The sequence below is a fragment of the Schistocerca nitens genome, chromosome 1 (genome assembly GCF_023898315.1).
Source record: "Schistocerca nitens isolate TAMUIC-IGC-003100 chromosome 1, iqSchNite1.1, whole genome shotgun sequence".
NCBI classification, from domain to species: Eukaryota; Metazoa; Arthropoda; class Insecta; order Orthoptera; family Acrididae; genus Schistocerca; species Schistocerca nitens.
Genome location: NC_064614.1, coordinates 926,727,784 through 926,743,782, shown reverse-complemented (window position 1 = coordinate 926,743,782; position 15,999 = coordinate 926,727,784). Strand labels below are relative to the sequence as shown.

Genomic DNA, 15,999 nt, shown 5'->3' with positions numbered 1-15,999 from the left:
AACAGGAGTGGATACAAAAAGCCCGTCAGTCAAAGAAAAGGCTGCAATTGAAGATGGCTTCGTAACCAAAACCTTTCAATTATGCAAATGGAATAAAATGAAAAAAAAATATATTTTACTCTATACGGTAGCAATGAAATACCTCAAGTATAGGCCCTTACGTAGTAGTACGTGGCGACTTAAACCCGCTCAGAATCAAGTGGAAAAACTGCGCATGCGCTATCAGCAATAAGGTCAAACAGCATTGCGAAGCAATACTGAAAACGGTCTGACAACTGCCTCAAACAGTTAGCCCACCAACCGATTCTCGAAAGAAATAATTAGACCTCCGATCTATGAACAGATCAGATCTTTTCAAGGGTGATAGTAATGAGAGGGGGATTAGGCACCTTCATGTTATCACAGGATCAACAGTTACTAAACAAAAAAGAAATCATCAAGAAAGTAACTCAGCGTGTATCACAAGTTATCTTAATACGACCGTATTACTTTGGGTACACTTAAACGACTTATCAGATTGGGTCAGCAGTACTGTGAGATGTTCTCTGACGAGGCCTCTGTGCACAGGAAAGTATAAACGTTGGGCGAACGTAAGGAGTTGCAGGAAGACTTGGAGAATATTTTCACTTAGGGTAGTGAATGGCGGCTCATTTTAAATGTGGGAAAGTTGTGCGATAATACCTACAACAAACAGAGAAAACCGTAAATATCTGATCACTAAATTAGTGGTCAGCAGGTTGAGCACGACATGTCGTATAAGAGGTGATATGAAATGAGAGTATAACGTAAAATCACTATTAGGGAAGGCGTATGGAAGAATTCAATAAAATTCAATGCATATGTGAAGGAAATGTCATACAGGACTCTGGTGCGACCAGTTTTTGGGTATTGCTTCGGTGTTTGGGAGTCTGCATCAAGTGGGCATCACTACAGACATCGAAAAGTCGTATAGCATTGTTAGCTGGGAGACCAATAAGGGCAGGTTCATTTCCCTTAGAACTATATGGGGTGTATCTTCCCTTCGCCATTATGACGCCTTGTACTTTGCTGGAAATACATTCAGTGAGCTGAAACTTCCTAGCAGATTAAAACTGTGTGCCAGACTGAGACTCGAACTTGGGACCTTTGCCTTAAGCGGGCAAGTGCTCTACCATCTGAGCTGCCCAAGCACGACTCACGCCCCGTCCTCACAGCCTTACTTCTGCCAGTACCTCGTCTCCTACCTTCCAAACTTTACAGAAGCTCTCCTGCAGACCTTGCAGAACTAGCACTCTCGAAAGAAAGGATATTGCGGAGACATGGCTTAGCCACAGCCTGGGAGATGTTTCCAGAATGAGATTTTCACTCTGCAGCGGAGTGTGCGCTGATATAAAACTTCCTGGCTGATTGCAACTGTGTTTTGTAAAGTTTGGAAGGTAGGAGACGAGGTGCTGGCAGAAGTAAGGCTGTGAGGACGGGGCGTGAGTCGTGCTTGGGTAGCTCAGATGGTAGAGCACTTGCCTGTGAAAGGCAAAGGTCCCGAGTTCGAGTCTCGGCACACAGTTTCAATCTGCCAGAATGTTTCATATCAGCGCACACTCCGCTGCAGAGTGAAAATCTCATTCTGGATTCAGTGAGGTGTCTGAATGTCTGTGGAGGAATGGCAGCCCACTCTTTCTTAAGAGCCGAAACCAGAGGAAGTGGTGACGTCGGACGCAGCCGTCTGGAGTTCCGATGGGTTCAGGTCGGGCCTCTGCGTAAACCAGTTCATCTCAGGAATGTTAGCGTCCACAAACTATTGCCTTAGAGATGATGACAGGGTGCTTTGTCATCCTGACACAAGCAATCACCGTCCCCGAACCGTTCCTGTACTGCACGCACTACACAATTCTGTAAAACGTATTCATATCCTTCCACATTCAGAGTCTCCTTAAGCGCAATAGGGGGAAAACAGCCTAACCACGAAAAACACCCCTATTTCGTAAAACCAACTAAGCCGTATTTCACTGCTGGCGCGACACGTTGATGGCAGGTAACATTCTCCAGGAATTCGCCAAACCCAAACACCAGCGTTTCTGACTGCCATATGACGTATCCTGATTCATAACTCCAAATCATTCGTTTCCAACGATCCGTTGTCTATTGGCTATGCACTATCTCGAGCATAGATAAACATTAACTAGAGGTATGAATGGCTTATGAGGAGATGCTGGATCGGTGTACCCCATTATTTTTAACTCCCTACACACAGTCGATTCTGCTAGCTGGACTCCTGCCACCACATGCGAGTTTATACACTCCGTAATGTTCAGCGGCCACCGTGCTTCAGTGCAGAAGGTCTCCCTGATCTTGATTTAGCTTTAGTTGTCCTTTCGCGTTTCAGCTTCAGAATCGCTTCATCACCTGTCGAGTTGGGCAGCTAGAGAAGGGTTAAAATGTTCCTGATGGATCTGCTACTCAGGTGACATCCAATGACTAGCCCACGTTCCAAGTCACGACCGAGCCATTCTGCAGATACTGCTTCTCTGCTGACAACATAATGCTCCCAGATACCTTTTATGCTGTTGGGTCCGCCTCTTGTAACACGTAGTGCACAACTCTGCATCACAACGGCGTGTACGGATACCGTTGATCAGATAGTGTATGTTGTCTGTTTCTTCCACTAGGTCTTCCGAGGCTTATTAAGAGCCGAGAAGGAGGACTATGTCCTTTGTAAACGTTAGCGGTGGCAGTGTAATATGTATTATGGACGTTCTTTTGACGATGGGCAACTTTTTTAACTTGATGGTGAAATGCACATACTCGTCGCTTAGATTTATCTTAAAGAACTGACGTAGCGGAGTTTGTGCAGTACATGATCCAATACAAAATTTATTTGTCTTCATGTTAAATTTATGGAAGGATGACCAGTGGTGATTGATCAGGCTCTTATCTTTAGATCACTGAAACTCGTTGGAGTCAAGGCCGGTTTGAGGCTACCGCAGTCACGACAGCCGCGGGAGCCCCGAGCTCAAATTCTTCAAATTTAGAATGTTGAGAAGTTCCGTTCAGTTGTCAAGAGCACCTTCATTGTTCAACTCATTTTTTTATGAAACCGCACAGATTTGATGAATACCGTGGCAGTCGTTCTACCAGTGAACCGACGAAAACAGGGATTTCTATTTCTGTCCCAGTCGGTCGCCGACCTGCACGGGAATACCAGAGACGTTTGACGTCATTGACCGATGCGCTGTGCCTTGAAGGTGGATCGCTACTGTCAGCCGCAGCGGGACATTACGCGGAATCAGCGGCGACGAGTGAAAATATTTACCGCCCGGGAATTTGAACCCGGGATCTCCTGCTTGATAGGCAGGTGCGTTAACTACTGCGTCATCCGGGACACAGCGTCATCGCAACCGCGCGGCACTCCTCACGGCCGATCCGATCCACATTCCCACCGAGCGCCACTTGTCCTGTCGCCGTCCATTGTACTCTCTGTTCCCTCCTGTGAGAATCCCACATAAGGTCGGATGCATTCGTGCATCCGCACTAAAGAAAGTGGATCCATTCCTCAGCTAGGCACATCAATTATATGAACGTGGGGTGTCGGTACTTTGAAACATATCCGAAAGAACAGAAACCACACATTAATATAAGAGGTATATCCTGCCCGCTACACAAAGTGCACCGTGTAGGCCAGCAACCGGTTCGGGATTTCCGCTGCTAATCCAAGGGCGGACGCGCTCGAGTAAAGGACCCCAATGTTTCTCGTATCTTGGCTCAGCAGCTCAGTCAGATGTGCAGTCTGTGGTCTGCATTTGTTGCTATCGGAGCCTGGAATTTGTTTTATGCTAGAGTGTAGAAGGGACCATAAATACTTGTCAGGTGCCCTAAAAGGAAAATGTAGGTGTGACATTCTAAGAGTGCAGCTGTGGCAAAGGGATTTATTAAATAAAATTGTAAATCAAACTGGTATTTTTTCAGAGAATACACAGAGTGATATGAAAGAATGCAGCGTTACTAAAGCTTCAGCAGTTGATAATGCTGAAGAATCCTACGTTACGTGCATGCAAGAACTAGTGGTTGATGAAAATATGACACTAGCGGAAATAGCTAACAATAACGTTAAAACGTAAACTCCCCCCGAACAGGCCGTGGAGGCGCAAGCGGTACTGACAGGCCGCCGTGTCATCCTCAGCCTACAAGCGTCACTGGATGCGGATATGGAAGGGCAGCACACCGCTCTCCGGCCGTATGTCAGTTTCCGAGACTGGAGCCTCTACTTCTCAATCAAGTAGCTCCTCAGTTTTCCTCACAAAGGCTGAATATACCCCCTCGCCAACAGCACTCGGCGGACCCGATGGTCACCCATCCAAGTGCTAGCCAAGCCCGACAGCTCTTAACTTCGGTGATCTGACAGGAACCGGTGTTAGCACTATGGCAAGGCTGTTGGCAACAATAACGTTACTGCGGGAGAAACCGGAGCAGGCCAAGATCTCCAAGACGAAAGAAAATTATATGAGGAAAATAACGGCCTTCAGGCTGTCGATTTTAGCGATCCGGGCACCCGGACGTATATTAAAAATGATAATTTAAGGATAAGAGCAATTAAGGAAGGTCTGCAAGGCATTAGTGAAAAAATGTCATAGTTCCTCTGGATTTCGGGACGAGAAGGTGTTTAACTGTAGCTGTTTTCCATGCTTCCATCATCTTGAAAATGACGAAAACGTTAAGCCAACGTGGCTTGTATATTCTCGAACAAAAGATGTTGTGTATAGCTTTTGCTGAAATTTGTTAGAGTGTTGGCGCATAACAAGAAATGGTTTAACAGAGTGGCAAAGCTTGTCAAAAAAGTGCAAGAAGAGTGGTATTCAAGTTCGTATCTTTTTTTATTCACATTATTTTCTTCCTCTTTGAAGCACTGGGAAGCACTCAAGAATCACGTAAAGCTGACTCTAAAGCTGCTGTGTGATACGAGATTGGAGGATGGGATTGAAAGTGTCTGGGTAGTAAGATGTGAGCTTAATAACATTGGGCTTGCGTTAACAGAGTAAAAGAACACATGCAAAAATTACCCAATGTATTTCAGTGAAATATGTAGTCCCTTGAACGAAATCTCAAAATTTAAATTTTCTTTGTGCGCTGTGCTGTGGCATAATGTCCTTCGCGGTGTCAACAGAGTCAATACTGCAGTTCAGTAAGGTAGTATGCAATTAGACACCGCAGTAAAATTAATAAAATCAACGCTTAGTGTTATCGAAGAATACAGAGCAAACGGTTTTGAAAAGGCTAAGAAAGAAGCAGAGGAATCGGTTGCATCTGTAGGAAATGTTGCTGAGTTAACAAAATCAGATCTGCAATAATTAAAAGGCAGTTTTCTTACCAAAGTAAAGATGAACCCTTCGTACGGGGAAGAGAACCTCTTGTAAACTTCTTTTAGCTTGTGGCAGACACGGCTATACTTTTTTTAAGGAAAGGGTTCAGCAGCTCAATAACTGTTTAGTGTTATTTTTGATATTAAGAATTAGGCAACAAAGAAATACGTTCTCAACAAAGGAAGCAAAGTCTTGCAAAAGATTTGAGAGACCATAAAATGCATACAAGAGATATAAATTCGCAAAATCTTGCAAAATAATTGGAACTGTTGTCCCCTAAGCTTCAGGAAAGTACGAACACATGTTTAGAAGTACTTCGGTATTCTTCGAAATGAAGTTGCAAAACGTTTTCCCAAATGCTACACTAGCGTTAAAATGCCTTTGTGCGTGCCAATGTCTGTAGCTTCTGCAGGATGTAGTTTTTCCAATTTAAAGACTATTAAAAACTACTTCAGATCTTCAGTGACCAACGGTTAGCTGAGAAGTCTTGCATAATAGACGTGGAAATACAGACTGCACTTTCGTTCGACAACGAGAAACTGGTTAAAGGTTGCGCTACTCAAAAAGAAAGAAATGTTAAGATTTACGTGAGTAATTTTTAAAATAATATTTTTACAATTTAGTAGGCTTTTCCCCATTTTATTTTTCGTTAGATAGAATCTGTTAAATTATATGCTTAATTTTTCTTGTTACAGCGATGCATGTAAAAGTTGTTACTACCAAATCAATCGTGCTTCGCTCGTAACTATTGTGAACTATTACTAACATGTGGTCGTCAGTGATAAAGGATCATGAAAACAAAATCTGATAATGGATAAAAATGGACAGATCTCACCGGCTGCTTGTGTTGAATGTAAAAACCGATCAATGTTTCACACAATCTGAAAACCCAGCGTTGAGACAGCCATTGCAGCTTCTTAAGAAGTAAAAATTATGATGAATCGCTCAGTCGTTAAAGCCACTGCAATATCTGTAGTAATCTGTAAGTCCCTCAGTTTACTGCATGGAATTTTTTTAGTGCGTTTCAAAATCGCCATATACTTCCTTGCTGTTAAATTTGTGAGTTAAAGAGAAACATTATACCAGGCATAATGATTTCAGACGTACTATTCGAGGATTATTTTTTAAATGACATTGCAACGAGGAAGTTCTACTTTGTACCACAATGTGGCACAGAGTGGATTTTTCCAAATTTAAAAACTGTTTTGACAGATGTGATAATGGTCTTTCTGAAATATTTGGAAAAAAATTAGTAATTTACTATATCTGACACAACTAAAATCGGAATTCATTCAATATTATTTTAATGTAAGAAACTCCTACTAATTTTTTAGATTCCTGTTTTTACAGTTTTATTCGGTGTTCGTTTCGGCTCAGGTACGTTAATTTTAAGTGCATATTAGCATATTTTTGAAGAATAATTTGCTTGTTTTAGTATTTATTTAAGGTATTCTTGTAGACAAAACGAAAGAGAGAGAGAGAGAAATACACAGAGATATTGTGAAATCTATACTATCTGGTATTCTTACAACTCGAGGTTAACGCGTTAATGTCCTTTGCAGAAGACACGAAAATTATTTAAAACGGCTCTGGTTGCAGTGAATAATTGGTCAAATGCAGCATAAATACATACCGTGCCATCTGAACACAGTAAAATTCAATGAGTACTTTTACTATACCTGACGATTTACTCCTTCTAACGAAATCTTTAGTAACGCAGTAAGTCATGGACTCCTTATCGTCCAAAATGGCAGCAGCTTTTTCTAGCAGCAAATAATTTGCAGGATATCGTTAAATCTTGCCATTTCGTAGCACCCCGTTGCTATGTTATGCTTCATCGTTTATCCACAGATCCTGCTATGTTGTACTTTGTGCGACGAATGTGTGTTACTGATGACAAGACAAATACAAAACTGGCGGAATTAAAGCTGTGAGGACGGGGCGTGACTCGTGCTTGGGTAGCTCAGTTGGTAGAGCACTTGCCCGCGAAAGGCAAAGGTCCCGAGTTCGAGTCTCGGTCCGGCACACCGTTTTAATCTGCCAGGAAGTTAAATACAAAACAAGTTTCTCACAGTTTGCAATTTCTATTAGGGGTAAAAACTAATGCAATTCTCAAAAGCATCTTTGTCCAAGGTTTCCCACCTTCATTGAGAAAACTTCCTGTCCTTCACACTCTGGTGTCGTCAGCGTCAGAACGCTCCATGACATTTTCCGTTTAGACGTGTTAGTCGTCCGTGGTATTTATGGGAGGTGACAAATTGGTTTCCGAGAGGACCCTGAAGAGTTTAAAACTATTGAAGCAAAACTTGAGAACTGACGTACACAGTAGAAACCGAATGTGACACCTGGCTTCCCGATGAAACAAGCGGATGACATACTCCGGGAAAAACCACTCCCAGTTTTGCAGCACTTCAGGGCGGGGCGGTTGGACGCTAGTAAAGAAAGGGGAAAAAAGCTGCAGAATACAACACTGCTAAACGAATGAGCTGTAGGATAAAACGCAGGTGTGAGGAAGTTCGGGAGCTTCGCCCAACAGCAGCAACTCCTTGTGTTGTGGGTTAGCTACTCTGCAGGAGTATACGTTACGGACGTGGCTGTAATGCGTTGCACCTGTAAATGCACTGTACACACTACTTTCTCACTGTTATTTTCTTCCTCTTACTTACAATGCCTCCTTATCAACCTAACTGTATCATAAGTCCGACCTGTCACTTGTTTGTTCTGAAAAATATATAACGACAGTGAGTCCATGACTTACTGCGACACAAGATTTCGTTAGAAGGAGTAAATCGTCAGCCGATCGACGAGTTGATATCCAGATTTCGCAGTACCGTTCAGTAGATCTCTGTTTACGCATTCTGTTATACATTTTCCGAGTATTCCTTAGATCAGTTTAGGCAAACTCCTAGATGGTTCCTTTTAGTGAGTCACAGAACACAATTTTCAGACAGTAACTACATACAGCATCGAACGCACCTGGAAAGTTATATTCATCCAGTATGTGAGATTGTGAGCACTCAGCGACTTCCGACAAACCTTACACATGATTTCAAACCTTTTTTTCCACTGAACCACCCCCCCCCCAACCTTCCCCACAGACATACACACACAAAATAGTGAAAGGATGACAGCGTATCGCTTACTCGATTTTGGCTGTCCACGCTGTAAAACTTCAGCGTTAGGCATGATGTTTTAAATAATTATCCCATAACTACTTCCTCTGCTCGCAACACATTTTGCAGAGTGTGTCCACGTATGGCACTGAATGAATCTGCAACATTTTAACATTTTACGACACATGGTCCAGGAGATTTGACGTCATAAACATTGAGATCCGAGAAAAACAAGTCTATATTAAAACGGAGTGCAACTTACACAGACTATACTCAACCGGTGTTTGATAATGGGAACAGTAATTTGTAGGTGAATAATTCGAAACTAATAAAACTAATATTATTGAGTTTCTGCGTCTTAATAATAAAGATTTCACATGCTTGAACTGAAATGTTTAATATGTTTACTTATTTGTAAAGTAATCAGATGTTTTTAGTTGTTTGTTGTTTTATACATGGGATTTAGATTTTTTGAGGCATCATAGGCGGTGATTTACTACTAACCTACTATCTGAGAGAGAGAAAAAAAAACAGTGAGATGAGGCAAACTTACCACTCATAAAGATGACTCTTTTTTGAGTCGTACGTCTTCTCTCTGTTGTGTCGCAGCCTGCCAGAAATTCCTCTGCTGTGTCAACCTCTTCATTTCAGAGTAGCACTTGCATCCAAAGTCCTCACTGATTTATTGGGAGTATTCCAATCTCTTTTCCCTGCAGTCTTTATCCTCCACAGATCCCTCAAACACCATGGAAGCTATTACCGTCATGTCTTAACACATACACTATCATCGTGATCCTTCTTTTTGCCAGTGTTCTCCACATATATCTCTCCTCGCCGAATTGGCAGATGCCTTCCTCATTTTCTGTCTTAACAAACAATTTAATTTTCAACATTCTTCTACAGCACCACATCTTAAACCCTTCTATTCTCTTCTTTTCCAGTTTTTACCACAGCTAATGATTCACTTCCATACAAAGTGCACTTCATACTTTTATCCTCAGAATTTTTCTCTTCAAATTGAGATCAAAATTTATACATTAGACTTCTTTGGACGAGATGTGCCCTATTTGCCTGTGCTAGTCTTGTTTTTGTCTCCTCTGTTTCGTCCATCTCTTGGCTTTTTTTCACAAAGAAGCAGATTTCCATCCCTTTATCTACTTCAAGGTCCTCCGTTTCTGTGTTATATTTATCAATTATCTCAATCCTGCCATTCGTCATTATTCTTGTCTTTCTTCTGGTTACTCTCAATCCACACTTTGTCCTCATTAGACTGTGCATTTCATTCAACAGGTCCTCCAGTTCTTCCTCCCTTTCATTGAATATGGCAATGTCATCAGCGAATCTTATTGTTAATATCCTTTCACCCTGATTTTCAAAGGTAAATATAACTCAATAACGGCATTAGCAACTACATCCAAATTTGGTTAACATACCGGTATTACTTACTCACTGGACTTGTAAAAATAATTATCAATGGGGAACACTGAGTAATTAGCTTGTAAAGACATAACTGCATCAGCCCCTACATTCTGCATGAAACTCTAAAATTCTTATAATTAGGCTTCGACAAGATTTGCGCTCCCGGAGTGCGCACGCGCTCCGTGAGCGTAGTCGAGTCTGCTCAGCACCGCAGTTTCCTCCAACACTGTGCTATTTTGAGCTGTTGTGTAACACAGATGTCGAAGGTTGCTGGTAAACGTGTCTGCAACACAGTTCAACCATTTCTAAGAGGCGAATATTACAACATATTTTATAAGCAGGAGTGTAAGATGTGTATTGAAGGTTGAATAACAAGTACACTGCTTTTGTTCTACTATAGAGCGAAAACAGTACACCTGTTATTCAGCATCAAATATTGTTCTACCAAGAAGTAATGGTTCTTCTTCCAAAGCAATAACTGTTATTACTTGATTAAATAAGAGCATTAACTTAAATCCTCCCGAACAGGCCATGAAGGACCAATGGTACCGACCGGCCGCCGTGTCATCCTCAGCCCATAGGCGTCACTGGATGCGGATATGGAGGGGCAGCACACCGCCCTCCCGGGTGTATGTGAGTCTCCGAGACCGGAGCCGCTGCTTCTCAATCAAGTAGCTCCTCAGTTTGCCTCACAAGGGCTGAGTGCACCCCGAAATAAGAGAATTAGATAATGCTAATATGTTGAGCAGAACTATAAAAACTTTACAGACAGGGATTTAATATTAAGCTGTAATGCTTATATATATCTAAACACATTTCAGGTTTAGAATATATAATATAACTGTAACTATGGTTCACGTACAGTGAAACCACATATACACACATCAAAAAAAGTTTTGCTTCACCTTGGTCCGAGAATTCCGGGACCTGCGCAGAAAATTGGAATAGAGATCAACATAAGCATCATTTTCGCTCTTTTTATTGCTCATGAGAACCACATATTGCATGTTGTAGCACCATAGAGCGAAACCTCCAGAGGTAGTGGTCTAGATTGCTGTACACACTGGTACCTCTAATACCCAGTAGCACGTCCTCTTGCACTGATGCATGCCTGTATTCGTGGTGGCATACTGTCCACAAGCTCATCAAGGCACTGTTGGTCCAGATTGTCCCACTCCTCAACGGCGACGCGGCGTAGATCCCTCAGAGTGGTTGGTGGGTCACGTCGTCCATAAACAGCCCTTTTCAATCTATCCCAGGCATGTTCGATAGGGTTCATTTCTGGAGAACATGCTGGTCACTCTAGTCGAGCGATGTCGTTATCCTGAAGGAAGTCATTCACACGATGATGGGTGCGCGAATTGTCGTCCAAGAAGACGAATGCCTCGCCAATATGCTGCCGATATGGTTGCAGTATCGGTCGGAGGATGGCATACACGTATTTCACAGCCGCTACGGCGCCTTCCATGACCACCAGCGGCGTACGTCGGCCCCACATAATGTCAACCCAAAACGGCAGGAACCTCCACCTTGCTGCACTCGCTGGACAGTGTGTCTAAGGCGTTCAGCCTGACCGGGTTGCCTCCAAACACGTCTCTGACGATTGTCTGGTTGAAGCCATATGCGACAGTCATCGGTAAAGAGAACGTGATGCCAATCCTGAACAGTCCATTTGGCATGTTGTTGGCCCCTTCTGTACCGCGCTGCATGGTGTCGTGGTTGAAAAGATGGACCTCGCCATGGACGTCGGGAGTGAAGTTGTGCATCATGCAGACTATTACAGTTGTACAGTTTGAGTCGTAACACGACGTCCTGTGACTGCACGAAAAGCATTATTCAGCGTGGTGGTGTTTCTGTCAGGGTTCCTCCGAGCCATACATAATCCGTAGGTAGCGGTCATCCACTGCAGTAGTAGCCCTTGGATGGCCTGAGCGAGGCATGTCAGCGACAGTTCCTGTCTCTCTGTATTTCAACATCGCTTTGGTGCACGCCGAGACGCCTGGACACTTTCCTTGTTGAGACCCCTTCCTGGCATATAGTAAGAATGCGGACGCGATCAAACCGCGGTATTGACCGTCTAGGAATGGTTGAACTACAGAAAACACGAACCGTGTACCTCCTTCCTGGAGGAATGACTGGAACTGATCGGCTGTCGGACCCCCTCCGTCTAACAGGCACTGCTCATGCATGGTTCTTTACATCTTTGGGGGGGAGGGGGGGAGTGTAGTGGCATCTCTGAACAGTCAAAGGGACTGTTTCTGTGATACAATATCCACAGTCAATGTCTATCTTCAGGAGTTCTGGGAACTGGGGTGATGCAATACTTTTTTGGTGTGTATAGTTACAAAGATTAAAATCTGTTAAACCTTAATGTTAGTGGGACTTGTCAATTTCATAAAAGTGGGAAAAAAAGAAAAGAAAAAAAAACATTTGCACACATGTGGTGAATCAAAAACTGAAATAACGTTAGTGGCTTGTCTGTGCAGTCGAAGATACTCTTGGGGTAACACTTATAAAAGTAATGTAAACTCCTTAAGTGGACAAACAGGTCGTGGAGCTGTTACTGTACATCTATCAGCTCAACTTCGAAGTAACAGCGTACATTAGTAGCCAAAAGCGGGAATGGTCAGACAAATAAATCGAAATCCTTCTTCGGTCACGCAGTGTCTTCAGATCTCTTTGAGAACTCATGATGCAATGTTTCAATTACTGGGAGGTAGTCACTCATGTCTGGTCCACAAATGACTGCACTGAGTTACGCGAAATGTACCATGCTATGAACTTCAACCGATTTTTCGATAGGATTCCTTTGTGTTTCGTAGTATCAATCCTGTCTGCCATATTGTTACCAAATGATTCTCCCCTTGCATTAAGGCTCTTAATGAATTGCCGCGCGGAGTAGCCGCGCGGTCTGGGCGTCTTGTCACGGTCCGCGCGGCTCCCCCCGTCGGAGGTGAGATTCGAGTCCTCCCTCGGGCATGGGTGAGTGTTTTGTCCTTAGCGTAAGTTAGTTGAAGTTAGATTAAGTAGTGCATAAGCTTAGGGACCGATGACCTCAGCAGTTTGGTCCCGTAAGTCCTTACCACAAATTTCCAAATTTTTCTTCGTGAATTCAGATAGTTAGTGATTTCGTCTACAACAAATTTTGTCACCACTCTATTTACTCTTAGCTCAGTTTTTTTCCGTAATGGCCGCCTTCGCTTCGGCGAGTATTTACTGTGGTCCGTCAGAAAACAAGTGCACTCTATAGTCTTTGTGGTTGGTGTTGTATTGATACTCCAGTAAGTGTTTTGCCAGCCCACAATAGTGCGATGGCGTAGTAACCACTTTGCATGACTTTGGAACGATTCGAGAAGTAACGCATTTCCCGTTCAGTGTTGAATGATGTAGCTAATTTCGCTTAATCTATTTTGGACAAGTTGTAGACGCCATAATATTCGTAATGCAGAACGTGAATCTAATTAGATACAAATAGTGTTGTCAGCGAACTGCCTGGCGTTTGACAAGCCGACTGCTCCTCTCTATCGATATCATTCTGCAGCTTTCATGTTCCTCTTACCCTCACCGCTCGGCTCCACTCGTTCAGGGGGGGGGGGGAGGTGGGGGGGCGCGAATGAATTGCACTCGCCCGCGGACCGTTTTCTGACCAAGCCTGGTAAAGACGATAGCACTTACTTTTATATAGGATTAATATCTATATCTTAAAGCCATTTTAGTGGAAATGATAAGATCATAGCATTTCTGTACGAACTACAAAGAAAGCAGGAATGGTAGCTTCAAAAAAATGGTTCAAATTGCTTTGAGCACTATGGGACTTAACTTCTGAGGTCATCAGTTCCCTAGAACTTAGAACTACTTAAACCTAACTAACCTAAAGACATCACACACATCCATGACCGAGGCAGGATTCGAACCTGCGATCGTAGCGGTCGCGCGGTTCCAGACTGTAGCGCCTAGAACCGCTCGGCCACTCAGGCCAGCGAATGGTAGGTAGCTCATAATACAAGATTATGGTGTTTCACTTATTACGAATGACACATATCCATAAACTTTTTTGTGTTACATCGCTGCATAATATCTGTGATGTCGAAGACAATCAGTAAACGTTAAAATGTTTATGTCTGTACGACGAAAGTTAATTACGTGTGATTGTGGCTCCACAGAAGATGTATCCTAGGGGTATTTAAATAGCATTAAAACTAAGTATCTCGGGTAGTGTGGGGTCGTAACATAGGTGTTACATTTTAGCTGGTGGATTAAATTTCACAGAAGGGATGTAGAAGCATAACGGGAGAGCAGGCAGTGTCAGCTACAATGCGCTCGCTCGAATCTGCTCTGTTTGCTGAGTAAATTCCTCGGCGACATACCGCCACACATTTACCCAGACATCGTCGTACACGGACGCGAATCGACGCCCCGCATCGTTTACTCCGAGTGGCTGCAGACCTGTTTTGCATTCCTCGCGATAAGAAACATTTAAAAGGTGCTCCCCGTATTGACCGAGCATATATTTGTTGTATAAGGAGCGTGTTTGCCGCCGAGTACCTAAATATTTGTGTGTGGACACAGCGTATTGGTCCCGGAGCTGCGGAATAAGTTGATACAGTTGAATGGGCGTGATTCAACAGGCGGACCACTATCTGTCTAAATATTTTCACACTCGCTCTCCCGCTCGCGGCTGCGCCGAACAGTGCCCCCGGCGCGGGGCGCCTATTTGATTCCGTGTGTGTGTGTGCGTGCGAGCGCGTGCCTCCTAAAGAAAATGTTTGCCGGCGTATCTAGCGGCGGATACTGTTTATCGAGCTTATGAATTTAGCACCTGTCCAAAGCGCCGCTATCTGCCCATCAGCCGTTCAAACAATCGCCACAGCACAGCGCCGAGTGCGACCGCAGCGCGCCGGCTGAGCTACCGGCGCAATCTGCTGTCTGCTTACCTGTCTACTTGTCTCGTCTGGACGGGACGTCTCGCGTCCTGGCAGTCGCTCTGCGCGGCGGACTTCCGTTTCTGTTGTAAAAGAACTTCGACTGGCCCAGTACACATAAATCTGATGTCATTAAATTTTCAATATTATGAAAAAGGGGCAGCCTTTATTCCGTAGCAAAAGTAATAAGCTTCATGTACAAAGTAAGTAGCTCTGGAGTTTCAGATGACGATTGCGCGAAAACTACGAAGGTCGTTCAGTAAGTAATGCAACACAGTTTTTCTCTCGGCCAGTTTGGGTTGAAACAATGAGGAATTTGTTGTGGGACATCGTGGAATATTCTTGCTTCAGCGCCTATAGTTCCATGAAGTTCCGATAGGTGGCGCTATACGAAGTTTCCAAACCAGCGTCCGTTTGATCCAACGAGGGATCCACTCCTCGGGAAGTTGCTGCAGAAAGACATTGGATCTGGCGTCGACCAAACGGAGAGCTGTCATTGAGTTTCTTTTGGCGGGAAACCAGACCATCGCAGATATTTACAGGCACGTGTAGAATGTCTACGGAGATCTGGCAGTGAACAAAAGCACTGTGAGTTGTTGGGCGAGGCGTCTGTCATAGTCGCAACAAGGTCGCTTAAACTGGTCCGATCTGCCGCGTGCCGGTTGGCTGCACGCAGCTGGGAGTCCGGCAATTTTGGAACGTGCGGACACTCTCATTGGAGGTGTTCGACGGATCACAATCAAACACATCGTTGCTCAATTGGACGTCTCTGTTGGTAGTGCTAACACACTCGTCCCTAAGTTGGGATACTCAAAGGTGTATTGCCGACCGCTGTGGCCGAGCAGTTCTAGGCGTTTCAGTCCTGAACCGCTCTGCTGCAATGGTCGCAGGTTCGAATCCTGCCTCGGGCATGGATGTGTGTGATGTCCTTAGGTTAGTTAGGCTTAATGAGTTCTAAGTCTAGGGAACTGATGACCTCAGATGTTGAGTCCCATAGTACTTCAAGCCATTTGAACCATTTAAAAGGTTTATGCACACTGGGTTCCTCGCCGCTTACAGAAGACCATAAAGAGCTCCAAACACCATCTGTACGGAACTGATCGCGCGCTAAGAGGCTGAACGTGGCAATTTTTTTCTCGAACATCGTCACAGCTCATCAGACATGGGTTCATCATTTCGAACCGGAAACAAAACGGCAATCAGTCTAGTGAC

General features: G+C 43.9%; 1 pseudogene; it reads right to left on the bottom strand.

Annotated features, from left to right (window-relative positions):
* Nucleotides 1–4,294: 4,294 nt before the first annotated feature.
* Nucleotides 4,295–4,412, bottom strand: LOC126207115 (5S ribosomal RNA; annotated as a pseudogene).
* Nucleotides 4,413–15,999: the final 11,587 nt, after the last annotated feature.